The sequence below is a fragment of the Oryzias latipes genome, chromosome 18, assembly GCF_053564925.1.
Source record: "Oryzias latipes strain Hd-rR chromosome 18, Olatipes_Hd-rR_3.1".
Lineage (NCBI taxonomy): Eukaryota > Metazoa > Chordata > Actinopteri > Beloniformes > Adrianichthyidae > Oryzias > Oryzias latipes.
In genome coordinates this window covers 16,244,893-16,263,207 of record NC_136254.1, presented here as the reverse complement: position 1 = coordinate 16,263,207, position 18,315 = coordinate 16,244,893, and the positions used below count along the sequence as shown (strand labels likewise).

Sequence of the window (18,315 nt, the reverse complement as noted above, 5' to 3'; positions counted from 1 at the left end):
ACAAGACCCAAGGTGTAGGCTGTGCAAAGAGGTGCCTGAAACAATCCAGCACATAACTGCAGGGTGTAAGATGCTGGCAGGGAAAGCATACATGGAGCGCCACAATCAAGTGGCTGGGATAATATACAGGAAAATGTGTGCAGAATATGAACTGGAAACCCCACGGTCAAAATTGGAAATACCTCAGAAGATGGTAGAGAATGAAAGGGCAAAGATCCTGTGGGACTTCCAGATCCAGACTGATAGGATGGTAATGGCAAACCAACCAGACATTGTAGTGGTGGATAAAAAAAAACAGAGGAAAGCCGTTGTGGTGGATGTGGCAGTGCCAAGCGATGGAAACATCAGGAAGAAGGAACATGAGAAACTGGAAAAATACCAGGGACTCAGAGAAGAACTGGAGAAAGCATGGAAAGTGAAGGTGACAGTGGTGCCTGTGGTAATTGGAGCACTCAGGGCAGTAACCCCCAAGCTGGAGGAGTAGCTACAACAGATACCTGGAAAGACCTCAGACTTTTCATTCCAGAAAAGCGCAGTGCTAGGAACAGCTAAGATACTGCGCAGGACCCTCAAGCTCCCAGGCCTCTGGTAGGGGACCCGAGCTTGGAAGAGAAACCACCCGCGGAGGGTGAGAGGGGCGTTTTCATAAAATAAAAAGTCACCCTCACCCTCCGCGGGTGGTTACTCCTGGGCGTTCATTGTCTCTCATGTTGTGAGGTAGGCATTAGCGTTAAGGGTCTTGCCCAAGGACCCTCACTGGGTGATGTTAAATGCCCGTCATTGTTATGGTAATTGCCCCATTTCCATTGTTATGGTAATTGCCCCATTTCCATTACCATTAATTGTTTATATATATATATATATATATATATATTTGTTTGTTTGTGTGTGTGTTACATGTTTTGGGAAGTAGGAAGTGAGCTTTGATAAACATGTTTAAGGTTAACAATTTGTTTTCCATAAATCAGAACATAATGATAAGGAACAGAATAAAAACAAATGACCAAAACAGTAAAAATCTATAAATAAATGTAATGTATGTAAATGATTTCCACATCCTGCTTGGAGAACTATAGCACTGACGATGAAGAATGCTTTCATCCTCAGGTTGTGTTAGAGTGACCACAAGAGGACAGAAGCCTGAATTATTACAGACCTTTCCTTTCACCAGCGGGAGATTGTCAGGATTTTTCTTCTTGTTCTCTGGGAGAAACAGGTTTTAATGGAATCTTTGCACCATTAACAAACAAACATGAAGCTTTATTTGTACTTTTATGGGAATCATTCAAACTGAAATAGTAATAAACAGTAACTAACATTTAAGTTATGACTGGAGATATTGCTTTGTTTGAGATGTTTCTTCAAAGACCCTTTTGGATCATCTTTTGATCTTTTTTCAAAGCATTTTCAGTGGTTTTTAAAAAAAATATATGATTATGCTGTTTTAATCCAAAATCAAAAAATCTGTGCGGTTTTACATAGCAGAGTAGCAATAGTTCATTAGAAATTCACCTCTGAGTTGTGGGCGGAACTGTGGCTGTGGAGTAAGCCTGTTCTGACTTCCCATCATCCTTTTGTTTACACACTCTCCTGCTTGCTTACAGCCCTTCAAACCCCCAACCTAACATTAGTGGTGCAACATTATTAACACTTAATGTTTTTTGTGTATGTTCTCCATCATGAGAAAAATGCCACAAAGACATGATAAATTACAAGCACAATTTTCATTAGAGTGGGTCTTGAAAGACTATTTTGCTGTGTTGATACTCGGCCCAGATGATGAAGAGTGAAACCTGGTAAATGCTAAACCCTGGAGAAAAAGCTTACTTACAACCTGTAACGTTTCTACATTATAGTAACATAATTCTAAATAATAGAAGTCAGGGCTGAAACTGACTTTTTTTCTGAGTCTGTTGAGTGATGCTACAGTTCCTTATAAGTGAAGGGGGAACCCTGCCATATAAATGAGTCAGGCTACTGTAACATGCCTGTCTGCAAACTGTTTCCAGCACAGAGGACAGACTGCTCAGTAAAGGACTAAAGTCTGTCCAACAGCTCTCGAGCGTCATGCCTGGGCACTCTGCGTTCGCACTCCTACACAACATGGGGCAGAAGCAGCTCCTCTGCATACACAGACATTAAAGCACATTTGGTCAAACCACCTTCAAAATATGTGTGTCATACCACACGCTGCAGTCACACATTTCATGTGGGTTAGGCTAAATCAGTGTGAGAACTTGAAACACTTCCTTTTAAAGCCCATGAGATGAAAAAAAGACAAAGAAACACAAATTTGTTTTCATTTAGCTGAGATAAAAACTAAAAAATGACACTTAAGAATAAGAACTCTCAGAAATTAGTGAGCAAAAGAACAGTAAGGAAGTGGTAGTTCACATCTACTCCTACACAGGCAGGGTGGTTCAAAAGTTATGCAACAGTCCAGAGTGAGATGATTTCCACAAAAAACACACAAAAAAATGCAATGATGAAAATTAAGTAAACACAAAAGTTTCATCTTAATTGAATTCCTTTAAAATAATAAGAAAATATTATTTCTTGTGGTTGATTAGATGCAGGGAATCCAAATTAAACTTCCTCTGTCCATGCATGCAAACATTTAACAGAAAGTCTGCAGAGATCCAGAACTGGAACGGCTTATTTCAATACATTTATTTATTCATACATTCAACAAAAACATGAAACTACATGTACTATAGCTGTAATCCTGGTTTTAGTTTCTGGCAAGCTGTGCAGTAAATGAGGTTACCCTGACTGCCAAAGCCCATGTTTGTCGATTTATTGACCAGATGCCAACCTAATTAAATGTTGGGGGTTTGGAGTTCTTTTTCTGGTCCACGTGCATGAATCACGGAATTGCATTGTTTACTAATACGTTCCCTGGTGACTGGAAACTACGTTAAACAACAAACGCCAACGCGTTTTGAACTTGAGAGAAGAAAGAGACCCTTAAAAAAAGGGAAAGAAACTGGATTGGTCTCTGCAGCCATCCTGCATGCGCCAACTCTTCAGGAACTCCAGCTGCGTCTTTTCTTTTCTCTTTTTTATATTTCTAACAGGTTGGAACGCCAGCTCCGTTTCAGGAGCCACTTACCTTCTTTGCCAGGGTTTGGAACAGGTGTTGTGCGTGGTCTGCTGTCTAATTGGGCGTCCGGCAGAGTTTTAGGGTGATGCGCGGAGAGGATGCTGCGCCTCCGAGTCCGAGCACCATGCTGAGGGAGCAACGGCTTGACAGAAAAATGCGCGCTCCGGTGACAGGGCGGAGGAGCGCATTTTTAATTCTGCCTGAGCGTCTGAAGTGATACAGTCACAGCAGAGACACCCCCCCCCCCTCCCACTTCCTCTTTCACACAAAGCAACACACTGATTACATTACCCTTACTGACAATGTTCCACAAGAAAAGTGCTGGGAAATGTATTCTATTTTCAAACAGAACATGTCTATTTCAGCCAAATAAAGAATAATATTTTGAATTTTTTGGTCAAAAATACATTTAAAAAGGAATAAATACACTTACTGCGCATTTGTGCTGGGGGAATGATATTATTTATCATCAATGGTTACCACTTTGTTCATTTTTTAAATGTATTATATTCATGATTTTAGGAAATATACAGCACATTGATGAAGAACATATTTTTCCTAAGTAGCAAACAATAAAACTGTGACTGTTCAACCCTTTCACCGGAACTGGACTTTGACGCACAGCAGGTCTTTTTTGTGTGTGGAGGTTATTTTTGGGCATCCACGCGCTGCATGCATCACAAAAAAAGAAAAAAAAGAAGAAAAGAAAAGAAAAAAATCCTCATAGTAACAGGTGAGCAGTGTGTGGTTCATTCTCTGTCCACTAGAGTTCACCAGAGCACTCTCCAGAAGCAAAGATGCACCCAAAAACGTGTGGGGCGACACAGCTTGTCTGTGATAATGTTGCAGGGGGTTCATCCCTGTGGGTAGTGGGGAAACTAGGGGGGCAAGCTGTCCCCCACTCGCCCCACCCAATTTTGGAGTTAAAATTTGTTTCATTTTGTACAAAAAGTTTTTTAAATAATCATTTCAATTTTTTAAGCATTAGTAATAGCACCTCAGCTAAAAGAACGCCTGTTTTTATATTATTTATAATACCAATATTGAGACTGTTTAAAACTTGTGTTTTGATCCTTCCATTTGAAATGGCCGTCCTTTCTGCTGTTCTCCTTTGCCACTCTTCCTACATCTTATGCTTCCCTCCCAGTCCCCCCATATACAGTGGCGGACAAAATTGTCGGTACCCCTCAGTTAAAGAAAGAAAGTCCACAATGCTTACTGAAATGACTTGAAACTTTCAAAAGTAACAATAAATTAAAATTTATTGAAAATTAAATAATCAAAATCAGCCATTACCTTTGAGGTGTTGATTAACAGAATTATTTAAAAAAACAAACTAATGAAATTGGGCTGGACAAAAATGATGGTACCTCCATAAAAGACTGAGAGCTAATTACCCAGGGGGTCATGATGAACTCAGGTATGTCCTTTAATTGACATCACAGCTGTTTTCAAACCCATAATCAGTCAGTCGGCATATTTAAAGGGAGACAAATAGTCATGTTGCTGTTTGGTGAAAAGGTGTGTACCACACTGAACAGGGACAACAGAAAGCGAAGGAGAGAATTGTCCCAGGACATTAGAAACAAAATTATAGACAAACATCGTAAAGGTAAAGCCTATAAAACCATCTCTAAGCAGCTTGAAGTTCCTGTGATGACAGCCGCACATATTATTCAGAAGTTTAAGACCCACGGGACAGTAGCCAACCTCACTGGACGTGGCCGGAAGAGGAAAATTGATGACAAATTGAGGAGACGGATAGTTGGAACTGTATCCAAAGAGCCCAGAACAACCTCCAAAGACATTAAAGGTGAACTCCTAGATCAAGGTACATCAGTGTCAGATTGCACCACTCGTCATTGTTTGAGCCAGAGTGGACTTCGTGGGTGACGCCCAAGGAGGACACCACTGTTGAACGGAAATCATTAAAAAGCCAGACTGGAATTTGCCAAAATGCATGTTGACAAGCCACTAAGCTTTTGGGAAAATGTCCTTTGGACAGATGAGACAAAACTGGAGCTTTTTAGTAAGGCACATCGGCTCTATGCTCGAAGACTCAAAAATGAAGCATACAACCAAAAGAACACTGTCCCTACTGTGAAACATGGAGGATGCTTTGCTGCATCTGGCAAAGGGTGTCTTGAAGTTGTAGGTAAAATGAAATCTCAAGATTATCAAAGCATTCTGGATAGAAATGTGCTGCCTAGTGTCAGAAAGCTTGGTCTCAGTTGCAGGTCATGGGTCTTCCAACAGGACAACGATCCAAAACACACAGCCAAAAACCCTCAAGAATGGCTAAGAGAAAAGCGTTGGACTATTCTGAAGTGGCCTTCTATAAGCCAGGATCTGAATCCCATTGAACATCTGTGAAAGGAGCAGAAACATGCCATTTGGAGAAGACACCTGTGAAAACTGGGACCTGAGACAACTGGAGCAGTTTGCTCATGAGGAGTGGGCCAAAATACCTGTGGACAGGTGCAGAAGGCTCATTGACAAACACAGAAACCGTTTAATTGCAGTGATTGCCACAAAAGGTTGTGGAACAAAATATGAAGTTATGGGTACCATCATTTTTGTCCAGCCCTATGTCATGAGTTTGTTTTTTAAAATAATTCTATTAATTAACAACTCAAAAGTAATGGCTGATTTTTATTATTTAATTTTTAATAAATTTTAATTTATTGTTACTTTTGAACATTTCAAGTCATTTCAGTGAGCATTGTGGACTTTCTTTCTTTAACTGAGGGGACCAACAATTTTGTCCACCACTGTATATGTTGTAGCTCTTCCACTGCGTGTGCGTTTTCTGTTTGTCACTACCCATTTTACCAAAAAGCTATTTTAGGAGAAAGAAAAGAACCAAACTTTTTTTTTTAACTTCAAATGCTTACTTTTTGTAATTGTTAGTTTGAAAACTAACAATTATTACATGGAAGATCATGTGTATCAGAATAAGACAACCCTGCTGGGTGCACACAACATGTCAAAGAGGGGGTGCAATGAGCATCATCCAGTGTGGGTGTTTAGGGAAGACCCTTTTTGCATCCCCGTTTGCATCAATAGTTAATACTGTCTGAGATCTCAGAGGAACTGCAAACAGGAGCTGTGTTTTAGGAGAAACAACTGTCAGAAGCTTGGTTTAATAGCCAAACTCCAGAAAGGCCCCAGCAAGGGTTTGAACCACCTTGGCAAATGTTGCTCAAACTTTTACTCCTCAAACAGTAAACGTGGTCGTGTTTGGCACCTAGCGAGTGTTAATTTTGGACACCGCCTTCATTCCTTTATCCCTGGAGCGTTTGTCTTCCTTTTCTGTTCTTTTGTTTCTAAACTAGACACCTGATGTTTCCTTTGGTCTTTTGTCCATTTTCAACTAACCTTGAATAGACTTTTCTGTCTGTCAAACACCTAGAGTCAAGATGAGTGAGATGATGGAAACAAATTCACTTTGACGCAGACTCCTATTTTTTTTTTTCACTTTTCAAAAATACAGTAAACCCAATAAAGTACGGTATATTCATTTGAAGGGTGAAAACTAATTTTTATGCATTTATTTATTCAAAAGTAGCAGTTAGTTTGTTGTGAGGTCTGGAAACATAAGTCTAAGCGCCTCCCTCACAACTCTACCTTTTTTCTATGCTTTTTCATGAACCCCCTTTGATCAATCTGTTTCAGACTCTATGTATATGCCTGTGATGTATTTTTGACAGTGCGTTAACAGAACAAATTTTATATTTAAGATGTGGAGGGATGGAGGGAACTGTGTTTGCGTCCGTATCCTCTTGGAGTGATGGAGAAATGCAAAGGCACTTTATCTTTTGTGCTTAACAGCCAAGATTATTTGCAAGAGAAAAATCCAGAACATGCTCCTTGGATCAGGGAGTCCGCCATACACGTTACATTGCGCATGCCCCCCTTAGCTGCAGAACGACAGACATCGCTGTCGTCTGCTTATTGTAAAACACATTGTACGAACACATCCTAAAGCATACACTTTAACTTTTCATAGTTCTGACACGTTAAGACACGTTGAAGAACTCCATGCCAGAATAAATGTTAAATCAAAGTATCGTTTGTGCCTTTTATCAAGCTCAGGTAGAGTAACAATATGTACATGTCAACAGGTCCCACAGAATAGGAATGTAGGCACAGTCCATGATGAGTTCACCAAAATTTCCTCGCAGCACTAAAGGGAGTTTAGGTGTTATATTTAATCAAGAAACAGTTTTCAGTCATAAAAAAAGGAAAACATTTTATCAAATGTTGCCTAACTCAGTTTAGTTCTGATATTTTTAACTATTTAACTTAAACATTTAACTATGTGGTTGAGCTGTGTTCAAACAAACTGATTTCTGTAAGTCAAATTACACCCATTTACGTGTCACCCTAACTGGTGCAGAATATTTGGGCAGATTCCTGCTCCTGACCTTTGTAGCTGAGCGAAAGATCACAGTGGAGGTTTAAGAAGCTCAAACAAGATTCTAGGAGCAACAACATCCCAAATGATTGTGCCATCCATGTGTGGAATTAATTAAAATTTAAAAAATAGAATGAAAATATCAAATAGTTAAGAACTATTTAATAATCTTTCCTCCACGTATTACTGTTGTTTTTGTGTAGTTTTTAATTAACTTATTTGATAAATAATTCAATGAGGCCTGATGTTTTTTCTTTTGATGTCCTGTGCTGTCATGCAGCCTAAAACCTTCAGGAAAACGCTTTGTCTCAGATGTGGCAGCTTAGAGTGACTCATCGCTGTTTTTGCCTCATCAGGACAGCCCACACTGTCTCGTAGCTTGACCTCAGTATGCCAGCGTGAGAACAGGCCTTCAGTGTCGGTTTATAGCAAAATGTGAACAGAGCACAATTGACTGAAAAGAAATGCCCCTGAATGCTCTTATCTTATTTCTAGCTCCCTTTTACTTTTCGCTTTGACTCTCTAAAACATAAACACACAGTATTGATGCATCCCAACACACCTTACAGGGTTATAGTGCATTCCTGTCAGAAGTGTTTTGAAGTTGTAAAATGATGTCCATACATGTACTGTAAATCTTTAAAAAAAGCATAAAAAGCATAAAAAAGGATTTGGTCTTTTTGCAATATCAATTTTAACGTGTAAAAAACATGGCTTTAAAAAATTGCTTGAATGGTGCACATTCAAATGCTTTAGACTTCCCATTTTTAGTATTACAGTGACAACATGCAAAAAAAAATTACAGAACTGCAAAAACCTGGGTGTCTTACTCAGTAAATTTGAAATAAATCTTGTACTACTGCATAATCTGCAACAGGCTGATACAAAGGGATTCCCCCCTTTGGGTTTAACGTACAGATTAGCATCTTCCAGTTTGTCAGTCTATTAAAGAATTGCTATTCCTAATCCATGCCAATTCTTATAGAATAGACTCTTAAAACATCTATAAGCAATATTTTTATATTTTTTTGCTGAAAAAACACAGACGGTAGTCTAAACCGAATATTTAGGGGTTTTCAAACTGAAAAAGTTAGTTAGTCTGGACCAAGTCGACTTAATTTGGTCCAAGTCTTGAAAGTTGCATTCAGGATCTGAATCCTACTCAGATCATCTTTTGAGTTATTTTCACAGTGTTCCCAGTTGTCTTTTAATTATGATTATTCTGTTTTTAGCCAAAATTTTAAAAACTGTCGTTTTCATGGACATACAGTAGTTCCTGCAGAGCCGCAGGAGTTCATTAGAAAGTCATCTCTGAGTTGTGGCACAGAGTAAGCCCACCCCACTTCCATTTGTTTTTTATTATCTCCCTCAAACTTATAGCCCCTCACACCCCCAACCTAACATTACTGATGCAACAACAATGGCAATCAATATCGGAGTTACCCAGCCATAAAGTCATCTTCTTAAGCCATTATTAAGAGGAGTGGACCGCCCACCCACCCAGCCAGGTGCAGAGAAGGCCCTCCTACAGGGGTCCCCCCGCCGCCGAGAAGCATAGGCGAACCCGGCTTCCGGGCCCCCAGGCCACAGGACAGGAGTGATATGGTGCCTCTGTCAGACTCCTCCCCCTCTCCTCTCCGCTTGGCTGCTGATTCATCCCAGCTGCAACCACTTATCTCATCACCTCACCTGCCTTCTTAAGGAGCTCCAGGATCATCATTCTCCGCCAGTCTGTTGCCCCTGATGGTGCATAGTTGGTCTTCATGTCAAGCTCTAGTTTGTCACGCTACGCCAAGCCTGTGCCTAAACTCTCTTTCTGCTCACCCCCAGGAATCCATAACCACGAGTGGTCGCCAAAATCAGCCTCAGCCCAGATCCCCCATTCTGTCTTCTGCTGCGGTCACACCTCGAGCCACTACCGTCGCCTCTGTTCCTCGGACCTCCACTTCAGACGGCTGCACATTCCTGAGGAGGAACCCACCAGTGACGCCATCAACATCTGCCTCACGCCAGGGACCTACCTCAAGTCCTGATCACGGTCTGCCACCTGAATCTACCATTAAATCTCTTACCTGCCACGCTCGTCTCCCGCTGTGTTTCTTCTGGGTTCCAGCATCTGGGTCCGAAAGTGTTCTGTAGCCATGACAGAACGGACTGGCCATAATCCCGACCCAGCTGACCCAGAAGGACTCAGACTTGCCGTTTCCCAACAAGGCATTATGCTGGGACGTCAAGCGGACGCCCTGTCACAAATGGCTGCAGCCCAGGAGGACCTCTTTCATCGCCTGGATGGTATGACAAAGACCTTACATGAAATAACAAGTCAATTTTCCCATGTTTCACCCGCCACAGCTCATGCTCCCGTCAACCCAGCTTCGTCCGCCCCCGAAAATATCCGACTCCAACCAGAACCCTTCTTCGAGGATGTTGAAGCCTGCGGAGGGTTTTTGCTGCAGTGCCAGTTGATATGTCAACAAGCTCCCAGTTACTATCAAACTGACCAGAGTAAGATCACACTCATTATCAATTCTCTGTGAAATAAAGCTCTCCAGTGGGCCCAAGCCTTTCTCTCTGCCAATCCTATCACTCACCTGTCTTATGAACGTTTCCTCAGCGAATTTCGCCTTATATTTGACCAACCTCGTAAGCAGGAAAAAGCGACCCGACGGCTACTCGCTCTCAAACAGCGGAGCCGACCCGTTAGCGATCATGTCATTGATTTCCGCATCTTAGCGGTGGAAGCTGGCTGGCCCGATCTGGCTCTTAAAGGTATTTTTTACCAATCCCTGAACATTCAAATTAAAGACCACCTCTGTTCTCAAGGCGAAGCACACTCCTTTGAGGAGTTAGTCTCTGCAGCTCTTAGATCGGACATTAGGATACGAGAACGTCAAAGAGAGCGAAGTCATCCACCTACTCGTCTTCCAACGTCCGCCCACGTTCCACCGATCGAATAGAGCATGATCACCGAGCTCTCCGTTCCCTCTAAACCCCCGGATGAGCCCATGCAGATCGGTCACTCCAAGCTGGCTGAAGAAGAGCGTCGCAAGAGACGCTAAGCTGGAGCTTGCTTCTACTGTGGGACTAAAGGCCACTTAGTTTCTGTTTGTCCACTCCGTTAAACTCTCAAGCCCCTCGCTAGACGACAGGCCGCGAGGGGAGTTCACAGCCACAGATTCTGGTAAAGAATTTTTGTTTTTACCTGTTAAGTTATGCCACGATCTTCAAGTTCATGATTTAAGGGCCCTCATCTACTCTGGGGCTGAGCAGAGCTTAATTGATTTCCTTGTTGTCAACCGCTTGTCTATCCCCACAGAACCTCTGGACACCCCCATCAAAGCCTCCGGTCTTGGGGGTCAACACCTATCCCGTATTACTCACCGCACCAAGCCCATCTTGCTAGTCACGTCAGGTAACCATAGAGAATCTATCCAATTTTTCATCACTCAGTCTGCCCACTCTCCCATTGTGTTATGGTTCTCCTGGCTTAAATTACATAACCCTCAGTTCAATTGGTCCCAGGGATCCATCACTCAATGGAGCCCTTACTCCCTCGCTAATTGTTTATTATCCTCAGTACCTTGTGTGTCCACCCCTGACCCCGAGAGTCCAGTTTCCATAGATTTAACTGCTATACCGCAGTGTTACCACGACTTAAAAGCTGTATTTAGCAAGACCAAGGCTAGCGTTCTTCCTCCCTCACAGACCCTATGATTGTGAGATTGATCTCCTGCCAGGTGCTCCCTTACCCAAGGGCCGACTGTTTAACCTGTCTGGTCCCGAAAGAACCGCAATGGAGCAATATGTTCAGGAAGCTCTCGCTTTGGGTCACATTCGACCTTCTTCCTCCCCTGTGGGGGCAGGATTTTTCTTGGTAGAAAAGAAAGACAAAACACTCAGGCCATGCATCGATTACCGCGAACTTAATCAGATCACTGTCAAAGATAAATACTGTCTGCCATTAATCACGTCCGTTTTCGACTCAGTTCAAAAAGCCCGCATTTTCACTAAGCTTGACCTCCGCAATGCTTATCATTTGGTTCGCATCAAAGATGGCGACGAATGGAAGACTGCCTTTAACACCTCCCTTGGGCACTATGAATATTTGGTCATGCCCTTTGGCCTCACCAAGGCCCCGGAAGTCTTCCAGAGAATGGTCAATGACATTCTTCGAGACTTTCTCAATCGTTTCATATTTGTGTACTTATATGACATACTCATCTACTCTCACGATCAGGCCCAGCACGAACATCATGTGCGTCTAGTACTCGAGAGATTACTCGAAAATCAGCTTTACGTCAAGCATGAGAAATGCGAGTTCCATGTGGCTACCGTCCAGTTCCTAGGTTACATCATTGAGGCCGGCTGCATTCGTCCTGACCCCTCTAAGATTGAGGCGGTCACCAACTGGTTACCTCCTGAAAATCCAAAGAAACTTCAACAGTTCTTAGGCTTTGCAAACTTTCACAGACGTTTCATCAGAAATTATAGCAGCATCGCCTCCCCCCTCACTCGTCTTACATCCATTAATCGCCCTTTCATCTGGTCCAAGGAAGCTCAACAAGCCTTCGACAAGCTTAAAAACCTTTTTGTAACCGCACCCATCCTCATCCAACCTGACCCATCTCGACAATTCATTGTCGAAGTGGATGCGTCGGACTCAGGTGTAGGGGCTGTCCTCTCCCAAAAGGAGGCCACCACTGGCAAATTGAAACCTTGTGCCTTCTTCTCGCGCAAACTGTCACCAGCAGAACAGAATTATGATGTCGGGAACCGGGAACTACTCACCATCAAGCTGGCGCTGGAGGAATGGCGTCATTGGTTGGAGGGAGCCGAGCAGCCGTTTATCGTATGGACCGACCACAAGAACCTGGCCTATCTCCGCCAAGAGGATCAACTCTGTCCCGGAAATACAGCCCTTCTGAACACACCCCTTCCAATATCCTGCCATCCACCTGCATCATTGAAGCCCTTAATTGGGACATCGAAAATAAGGTACTCCAAGCCCTGAGTAACCCCAACAACCATCCTCCTGTCCCCAGGGGCACCTTGTTCGTTCCGGCTGAACTGCGTTCAGAGGTCATCACCTGGGGACATACGTCCCGTTTAGCCTGCCATTAGGGAGTGCACCGGACCCTGAGTCTCATCCGTAAGAGGTTACATTGGCCTGCCATGGAAAAAGACGTGCGGGAGTACATCGCAGCCTGCTCCACGTTTGCCCGGTCTAAATCTTCATCCTCTGCTCCAGCAGGTCTGCTCCATCCCCTTCCTACTCCCAACCGCCCCTGGTCCCACCTGGCCATGGATTTCGTAACCGGTCTTCACCAGTCACACGGTAACACAGTCATCCTCACTGTTGTTGATCGTTTTTCTAAGATGGGTCATTTCATTCCCCTTCCTCAACTCCCACTGAGACAGCTAAACTTATGGTCAACCACGTTTTTCGCCACCATGGCATCCCTGTTGACATAGTCTCCGACCATGGCCCCCAGTTCACTTCTCAGGTCTGGAAGGCCTTCTGTTCGGCCTTGGGGGCCACGGTCAGTCTCACATCCGGCTACCATCCCCAGTCTAATGGCCAAGCGGAGAGAGCGAACCAGGAACTGGAGGCAGCTCTCCGCTGCCTGGCGGCACAGAATCAACAGGACTGGTCCCAATTCCTTGTATGGATTGAGCATGCCCATAATACTCACCCTTCATCTGCCACCGGGATCTCTCCTTTTGAGGCCACCCTCGGGTACTCACCACCTCTGTTTCCGTCACAGGAATTGGATTTGACAGTGCCTTCCGTCCAACATCACCTTCAGCGTTGCCAACGCATTTGGACCGCTCTCCTCCGCACCAAGGAGAGCAACTGCCAGATCGCCAACCGTCGCAGGGTGGTGGGGCCCGATTACCAACCTGGTCAGAGGGTATGGCTCTCAACTCGTAACATTCCCGTTCAGGCATCCTCTAAGAAACTGGCTCCACGGTTCATCGGACCCTGTGTCATATACAAACTCATCAACCCTACCTGTGTCCGTCTCCGTCTGCCCAAAGCCCTGAAAATTCATCCTTCATTTCACATCTCTCAGGTCAAGCCAGTCCAGGACAGTCCTCTGTGCCCGCCGTCCGCTTCCCCACCACCCGCCCGTATCATCGATTGCGCTCCGGCCTACGACGTCAACCGGATTCTGGATGTCCGTCGTCGGGGTCGCAGATTCCAGTTCCTGGTCGACTGGGTGGGCTACGGTCCGGAGAAGCGCTCCTGGATCTCCCGCTCGCTGATTTTGGACCCCTCGCTCATAGAGGACTTCTTCCGAGCCCACCCGGATCACTGCCCTTGACCGCCTGGAGGCGGTCGTTGAGGGGGGGGTACTGATATGGTGCCTCTTTCAGACTCCTCCCCTTCTCCTCTCCACTTGGCTGCTGATTCATCCCAGCTGCAACCACTTACCTCATCACCTCACCTGCCTTCTTAAGGAGCTCCAGGATCATCATTCTCCGCCAGTCCATTGCCCCTGATGGTGCATAGTTGGTCTTCATGTCAAGCTCTAGTTTGGCACGCTACGTCAAGCCTGTGCCTAAACTCTCTTTCTGCTCACCCCCAGGAATCCATAACCACGAGTGGTCGCCAGAATCAGCCTCAGCCCAGATCCCCCATTCTGTCTTCTGCTGCGGTCACACCTCGAGCCACTACCGTCACCTCTGTTCCTCGGACCTCCACTTCAGACGGCTGCACATTCATGGAACCCACCAGTGACGCCATCAACATCTGCCTCACGCCAGGGACCTACCTCAAGTCCTGCTCACGGTCTGCCTCCTGAATCTACCATTAAATCTCTTACCTGCCACGCTCATCTCCCGCTGTGTTTCTTCTGGGTTCCAGCATCTGGGTCCGAAAGTGTTCTGTAGCCATGACAAGGAGTGCTTAGCCGTACCAGGCCCTGATCAATTCTGGTGCTGAACAAAGCTTAATTGATCGCCATCTAGTCAAGCAACTTTCTCCGCCCACTAAACCTCTAGATTCCCCCATTGAGGCTGCGGGATTAGGAGGGCAGCACCTCACACGCATAACCTATCGCACAAAACCTATACTCCTTATTACGTCGGGTAACCACAGGGAATGCATCCAATTCTTTATCACGCAATCCTCTCAGACCCCCATAATTCTAGGGTTTTCCTGGCTCAAGTTACATAACCTCAATTTGATTGGGCTCACCAACGCATAACTAATTGGAGTACCTTCTGTATAGCTAATTATCTCCAGTCGGCTATTTCGTCTGTTCCTCCATCTGTTTTCAGCACTTCGGAGAATGTCAACCTTTCTAAGGTTCCCACCAGTTAAAATGATCTGAAGTTCGTATTCTGCAAGGTTAAAGCTGCCGCTTTACCACCTCATAGACCCTATGATTGTTCCATAGATCTTCTCAACGGTGCTACCCAACACTAGGGTAGACTATTCAATTTATCCGGTCCCGAGAAAGCATCTATGGAAAGTTACATCAAGGAGGCCCTTTCCTCGGGGTACATCCATCCGTTCTCTTCACCGGTAGGGGCGGATTTTTTTTCGTCGCGAAGAAAGACAAGTCCTCACATCCTTGCATTGACTATAGTGAACTAAACTAAATAACCGTTAAGGACAAATACTCAAAATCCTGTTCAACTGGGAAACCACGTCCCCCTTGTCCTGGAGAGGCTTTTAGAAAATCAACTCTATGTCAAGTCCGAAAAATATGAATTTCATGTCTCCACTATCTCTTTCCTGGGTTACATAATTGAGGCAGGTTGCATTTGACCTGATCCAGCTAAGATAGAAGCTGTCCTCAAATGGGAGCTTCCTGACACTCGTAAGAAACTGCAACAGTTTGGGATTTGCCAATGTGAAGGAAATTGTTTTATTATTAGTGGTGGTTGTTTTCTGTCACACTGGTTTCTTCTCCTTTGTGCATGAGAAACTTGATTCTTGTCGTGGTCTGTTGTTTCTAATTGTCTTTTTCTTTAATGTCTAGATGCATTTATCTGACAGCCAACTTTTCCCGTCGCTTCTTTAGAAATTACAGCAGTATCGCTTTGCCTTTAACCCAACTCACATCCATCGTCAAACCATAAAAATGGAACGCTGAAGCCCAAGTGGCTTTTGAAAATCTTAGTGAACTCTTCATCACAGCCCCCATTCTCATTCAACCGGACCCTGATAGACAATTCATCGTGGAAGTCGACGCCTCCGACACTGGAGTTGGAGCAGTCCTCTCGCAGAGGGAGGAATCTTCAGGCAAGCTGAAACCTTGTGCTTTCTTTCCCCGTAAACTATCCCCAGCAGAACAAAATTACGACGTGGAAAATTGAGAACTGCTGGCGATTGAGCTCGCCTTGGAGCACTGGCGCGATTGGCTGGAGGGGGCAGTGCAACCCTTCATTGTTTGGACAGACCATAAGAATTTGGCTTACCTACGCACGGCTAAGAGACTCAACTCCCGTCAAGCTCGTTCGTGTCTCTTCTTTGACCGGTTCGACTTGTAAATACACTATTATCTACAGACCAGGCAGTCGCAACATCAAACCGAACGCTCTTTCCCGCAAATACAATCCCTATGAAACCCATTCCAACACCACCATCATACTATCCGCCTGCATAGTAGGCAACCTCACCTGGGACATTGAAACCAGGATCCTGCAGGCACAAGGTGAGGAACCTAATCATGCACCATGTCCCAACAGAACAGTTTGCACCATCATCTCTTAGATCAGGTGTTCTTACCTGGGGGCATACATCCCGCATTTCATGCAATGGCGGAATCCACAGAACCCTTGGCCTTCTCCGTAGACGTTTTTCTGTCCATCTATGGAAAAAGACGTGCGGGAGTATATCGTTGCTTGCACTACCCGTACACGTTCTAAGTCATCCAACTCTCCCTCCTCAGGACTCCTCCATACTCTATCCACTCCCAGTCGTCCATGGTCCCACATTGCAGTGGATTTCGTCACTGGATCGCCTCCCTCCCAAGGCAACTCTGTTATATTCAGTTATTGATAGATTCTCCAAGTCGGCTCACTTCATTCCTCTTACCCAGGTGCCCACAGCCACAGAAACGGCCGACATTTTGGTTAATCACATGTTTCGTCACCATGGAATTCCCACTGATATTGTGTCTGACCACAGCCCACAATTTATCTCCCAGGTGTGGAAGGCGTTTTGCTCTGCCTTGGGAGCCACTGTTAGTCTCACTTCAGTTTACCATCTCCAGTCCAATGGTCAAGTGGAGAGGGCGAACCAGGAGCTGGAAGCGGCACTCTGTTGCCTGGCAGCTCAGAACACTACTGACTGGTCCAAATCACCTGGTGTGGGTATGCCGACAATACTCACCCATCATCGGCCACAGTGTTGTCTACATTTGAGGCCTCCCTCAACACACAACAGTAATACTTTTGAAATAATGTGCGATTCATTTTCGCTGAAAGTTAATAGTAGTTATTGTGATTTCATGGCACTGTTCTTGATATTTTCCACTTTTGTCGAACTGCACACAAATCAGTTGTACAGTACAGTGAGATTAAATCAATCATTTACCCGGAGATCGGAAACAGGGTTCTGGGTCAACCCAACTTCCACAGCTGATTTGGTGTCATGTTTTGCTCCTTCCTGATTGGATGGTTGTCCCACGCGTCAATAAAGACATCCAAACTGGCCTGGATGCCTGGTAGGAAAGTGTAGTGGCAGCAGAATAGGTGAAGGATGTTACTGATATTGAGCAAGGCTTGGTCCTCAGGAGAGTGCAGGATATTGTAATATAAAACAGTAACACTCATGAAGACGTCATGTCAGAGGGACTCAATCCTGTATTTGGAAAAAAGCAAAAATAAATATTGTATTGTCAGATTTCTCTTTAATATATCATTTACTTCTATGTATATATCAAAGCTTCCCAAACTAGGTTTAACTCACCAATGATTGTGTGTACTCTTTTCCTGCAATGAAGCTGTTTGTGTCAGTTCCATGTACTGTGAACATTAATTCTGCAATGCTCCCATTTTCTCCTCCATGATCTTCTCTCACCCTGACAATAACATGAAAATCATGTTTCAAATACATAATTACAAATCCATCGCCAATACGGTACACATCAATTTAACATTTTTATGTAAATTTTCTTATGTACGTTACCGATAGGTTGAATTTCTATGTTAATAAAATTACAGGAATGAGTTACAAGTATTATTGGAAAAAAAATTTGAGGCAAGAGAGGGACTGTTAAGGGGGTGTTAAATGTTATTCATGAGGGAAAAGAGTTTTAGATATGCCTTTGTTTTCGGAGGAGTCTAAAAATGTTATTTTATTTTTGTACAAATAACCAAGTACTTATTCTGCCTGATATGTGAATAAAAGAGTTTTTTATGAATAACAAGAATCCCTCAGAGGAAAGCCATGCACGTTCACAGCGTCACTGAAGAAGGCCAAGTGGGTGTCTGCCCAGTTGTTGTCTGCTACCTTCAGGTACAAGATCTATGGAATACGAGTACAAACACTTTCAACTGACAGATATTTACAGGGGCAAATATGCTAAATGCCCAAGTGACAGGTACAACAGTAATACAATAAATAGCATGATAAATTATGAAATAGAACAGAAGGGTGTGTCACGGTGTGGGGTGGCTTGAGAGCCGGTTGGACCCAGTAGCAGATGCAGAGGCAGGCGGTTCAGGGACAAGGGGGTTTAATGCAAAACAAAAAGCGCTGCAGAGCAGGATTACAGAACAAACAAAAACCTACTGTGGCTTGGCGAGGGACATGGAAACATGAGCGTGGAAAACATGG

General features: G+C 44.2%; 1 protein-coding gene across 2 annotated transcripts in view; it reads right to left on the bottom strand.

The window, feature by feature from the left end:
• Nucleotides 1-3,313, bottom strand: part of rin1b (Ras and Rab interactor 1b) — a 79,993-nt gene extending 76,680 nt beyond the window's left edge. For both annotated transcript variants that reach the window (XM_020711715.3, XM_020711716.3), the window contains exon 1: nucleotides 3,113-3,313. The gene's annotated coding sequence lies outside the window, so the exon portion shown is untranslated. The remainder of the gene's footprint in view (nucleotides 1-3,112) is intronic.
• Between the last annotated feature and the right edge of the window lie 15,002 nt (nucleotides 3,314-18,315).